General features: G+C 37.6%; 1 protein-coding gene across 1 annotated transcript in view; it reads right to left on the bottom strand.

Moving 5' to 3' along the window:
• Window positions 1-4786, bottom strand: part of LOC107565078 (CUB and sushi domain-containing protein 1-like) — a 61809-nt gene that overhangs the window by 20291 nt on the left and 36732 nt on the right. The gene's annotated exons all lie outside the window — the stretch shown is intronic.

The following is a 4786-nucleotide window of genomic DNA, read 5'->3' as shown; positions in this document are numbered from 1 at the left end:
ATATATATATATATATATACACACACACACACAGTATATAAGAGCTACATGATGGATTCACACATACATAGACAAAAGTAGCTCTGTGAGTGAGTAATTAAACAACCAAAAGGAATAAAATAAATGATTTTGTTTTAAGTTCATTTTTCTGATCCATTGGAAGATGTTATCACTTGATTTAAGCATTAATTTCACTAAATGTAATACATTTTAAGCAACTGTTAAAATATTTCAAAATCTTTCCAGTTTGCTTCCAAAGTAAAAACCAGTTGTCACATTTTAGTCCAAAGAAGAAAGTCCAAAAAGGGTTCAAGTAACAAAAAGGTATTTAATAAAACAGAACCAGGTAATCCGCTGATGAGAAGCCAAACGAAAACAGCATGTACAACACAACACAACAATAAATGCCACAAAGGGGGAAAAAAAAACTGAGGGACTTAAATGCACAAGATGATGTACAGAATACAAACAGGTGTGATCTAATTAACAAAAAAAATATGGTGACTAACTACGGCGGGAAAAGAGAACAAAGTAATCAGGAACTGAAGAGAAACAAACTAAGGGTGCTTCTCAAACGGAGGGCTGCATTCTTCCTTGATCAGTCCTTCTGAGGCTTGTAGGCTAGAGTACTCCTCGGTATTAAATGCTAGAATGAGATTGTCTAGTAAGTCTGCATGGCTATACGTCAAGATAATGACAAAATACTTATACAACTTATTTTTGGAAAAATACTTTCTATTACAAATCCTTATATTATTGATGACATGGCAGCCGAGATATCCAGCCTTCCCTTTGAGAAGCACCCTAAGAGTCCATGAAAATGAAACTAAAACAGAGGATACATGTGACAGATCTTCATATCTTGTATATAATCAAAGATAAGAAATAAGAAATAAACACTTTACAATAATGTGCAGGACACATACAGTGGAGATGGGGGTGGTAAGTGAATCTGTATTTGGGGTCCCCATTTTAAAAATCTGCTAACTATGTTAAAGAAAATTCTCCTGAAGGCCAATCAGCCTTGGGAACTCATCTGAATGCTTGGAGGCAAAGATGTCTCCACCAGCATTCATCTTTACAGACATACCAATCCAGTGTTGTTTGTTTGATCAGTCCAGTACAAAAGATATTCATCATTAGAAATGAATTTAATAGTAGTCAGGAGATTTTTTTTTCTTGTGAACGCGACCGTAATACAGGCCAGATTAAATCTTGCATCTTCTGTATAAACTCCAAAGCTCAACATTCCTGGAACTACTAGGCCACATATGAAGCTCTGACGCTTATATTCAAATTAGCATTTTCATATGTTAAACCAAGTGTGATGAATATTTTCATCACATAGACTTAATTTTCAGTCTGGTTCTCACACAAAGATATCACACAACTTTAAAAGACTAGAAAATACACAAGTACGTAAGTCATATGGATTGTTTTAGTAGCATTAGTACTTAATAGTCCTTAATACACATTTTTATTTAGGGGTGAACAAATAAAATGTAAATTCAGTTAGTTATAATTACATTTTCATGTCATACAATGTTTATTCTACATTTACTCTAAAATATAAGAAAACAGAAAATGCATACTTCAGACTTTTGTCAATAGGCCATATTCAATTAAATTACAGTTTTATGAACCATTACACTAAGCACTGATGCAATCATGAATATACGTTATGAAAAATACAGTATGCTGTGATGACATGGGCCTATTTGCAAAGCTACTGAAAAGCACAAGAGTGTAATTTGATGAACATGTTCATATGAGACTGTGTTGACTTTGATTCACAGGTTTTATGAGTCATGGGAGGGTTCTTGAAGGAATTGTTTATTTTCTCAAAGAAATCATTGAGATCCTCCAAATATGAGAGGTGCCTGGAGGAATGGGCGTGTATGTTATATAACCCCTGTGGCAACTTACACAGCTAAATCTAGAGCTGACATTTAAGAGCTGAATGTTGATTCTGTTGCATTCACTGATAAATCTGCTGCAGAATGTCTCTTAGGATTCTATTTTGCTTGGTTGAATTGGTTCTTACCTGGATAGAATGGTTAGTAAAATAGACAACATAAGATTCCCCAGCAATTGCTAAACTCCACAATATATTAATTAAAGAAATAAATATAGGCTCTGCTTATGTACAGTAGCAAACATTTTAAGGCTTCACCGGCACCACGCTTCCAAAATGAAAGGTGTTCCAAAAGGTAGGAAAGATAACTTTTTTAAATACAAATTCTAAGGTAGCATTGCATACATATGCCACATGCAGTACATACAGTGTAACACAAACATATTCACCACAAAAATACATCCAAGATAGAAGTAAGAGAAATGTTGTTTATAAAATTACAATACTTTCTGTTGGTAGCACAATCAAATATAAAATATAAGGCATATAACGGTATATGCATTCAGTGAGGTAAGCATGTGTACCGCATATTTACAGCATATTTTATCCACTGCACTGTGAAACTAAGGGTGCTTTCACACCTGTAGATCGATTGTTTTGTTCCGAAACAGGGATTCAAATTATTACAATGTTGCTTTTTATTCTTGGTGCGGTTCGCTTTCATATGGCAATGTTTCTAAACTCACCAAATGTGTTAATACATGTCACGCGCGAGTAAACTGTTCTCTCATTGGTCAAAGTTCCATGGTTTATTTTCCGGGATTCCACTAGCTGTCACAGCTGTCATCTGTCAGGATGGAACGACATCAGCTTCGCAGACTTATTGTTGTTGTTTTTTTTTGTAGATGTCATTATATTAATTTATCACTTTGAGCAGGAGTCCAGGAATCATCGGGAAAACTTTTTTTTAAATGCACATACTAGGAAGAAGAGCAATAAGACGGCATTATAAAATGAAAAAGTGCGCTTTGGTTTTGAATGGCGAAGACGTGCTCACCCAAAGACATTTACAGGTTCATTTTGAAGTATTAGCAAAACAAATGCTTTTCATGGAACTTACGTAATTACCCATTATACATTGTGATATAGCCTGGTTCGTTGGTCCGTTAGATCGGATTGCTTTCTCACTACAACCGAACCGCTCCAGAGTTTGTTTTCAATCGAGCCGAGACCACCTCGTTCAGGCGATCTCTGACCGATTGTTTTGGCGCGGATCTGAGCGCGATTGCTGTGTTCACATATGCCCAAATGAACCGAGCTAAGGGTGGGAAACGCGCCAGGTTCCGAAACAACAGGCCAGGTGTGAAAGCACCCTAAATCCTAATTTTATATACCTTCATTTTAACAAATCAATATAAATTTTTAAATGCCAAGATGGATATTTTAATGTTTACTTGATCTGCTGATCCATTAATAAAAGTTCACTAGGCATGTAAACAATATGTCACGTAGCATTACATTTACCTCAGGCGAGTCATTCAGTGTCCACAGCTTATGGTTAATTATTCATATTTCCTGTCATGAGCTGATTCGTTACATTGGTTATCTATTCATTATATTTTACTTAACCTGAATTGGAGAAGAAACACTTCATAATTATGTAATTATATTTCAAAGTTAATGTAAAAACTGCCTTTTGTGCAATTAACTTTTTTTTGAGTGTTTATAATATCTAAAAATAAATAGCAACTGAATTCAATAGTTTGGGCTCCGTTGTTAACTGTAACTTTTAATATGATAGTAATGTGCCAGCAATACAGCAAGTTTACAGAATTATCTGAGATATATTGTTTTATCCTTAAGGACATTTTAATTAGAATTGAAATTATTTAAAGGCAGAACACAATTTGTCTAGTAAACCTGCATAAAAACAACAATAACAACAACAACAGTTTTATGCTTAGTTTTCCCCGATGGGACGATGGGAAAAAACAATGGAAAAGCAGCACAGTAGAATGCAAAATGCGCGTTCTAAACAGCCCCTTTAGAGCAGATTTGAATCCTGGTCCTGGGGATCCCCAACTCTGCACATTTTGCATGTCTCCCTTATTGAACACATCTGATTCAGACCATCAGCTCTTTAGGGGAGAGATCCATGAAATGAACTAAGTGTGTCAAATGAAGAAAACATACAAAATGTGCAGAGCAGGGGTCCCCAGGACCAGGATTAAGAACCACTGCTTTAGAGAATAAGGTTGCTAGCTTAGCATCATGCTAACGCTAAACTTTATTTACAGTAAGTCACTTCTGAGTCAAGTTGCCTGTGTATTTGTGTGAACACTGTAAAGTGTTCCAAATCCCCCACATGAAGGTTGGATTTCAGTTGCAGGCTATGTAGGTTATAGGCACCAAAGCAGCTTTCTAGTTTTTGGAACACAGACACCGTTTTAAATTCTTTTGACGTGTGTTTTTGGCCAAATCTTGTTTTGAAAGTACAATGATACCTGTAGGCTATGTCCCACCAGTAGGGTTACCCTTCCTCCTGGGAGGATGGCAACTCCATCCCCAGCCAGTCCAGCTGGTTTGGGGATGTTTCAGAGCCGCTCAGGTAGACCTGTTTGCCTCTCCAGAAACCTCTCACGGCCAGTTGTTCTTCGCCCTGACCGAGGGAACACTCGGCACAGACGCACTGGCACACAGCTGGCCGCGGGGCCTTCGCAAGTATGCATTTCCCCCAGTGAGCCTTCGGGCACAGTTGCTGTGCAAGGTCAGGGAGGACGAGGAGCAGGTCCAACTGGTGGCCTATTGGCCTTCCCGGACCTGGTTCCCAGAACTAATGCTCCTCGCGACAGCCCCTCCTTGGCCTATTCCTCTGAGGAAGGAGTTACTGACTCAGAGATGGGGCGCCCTTTGGCATTCCCGTCCAGACCT

This window comes from Sinocyclocheilus grahami, unplaced genomic scaffold, assembly GCF_001515645.1.
Source record: "Sinocyclocheilus grahami isolate Dianchi unplaced genomic scaffold, SAMN03320097.WGS_v1.1 scaffold980.1, whole genome shotgun sequence".
Classification (NCBI taxonomy): Eukaryota; Metazoa; Chordata; class Actinopteri; order Cypriniformes; family Cyprinidae; genus Sinocyclocheilus; species Sinocyclocheilus grahami.
The sequence above is the reverse complement of the archived record's forward strand: the minus strand, read 5'-3'. Positions and strand labels throughout refer to the sequence as shown.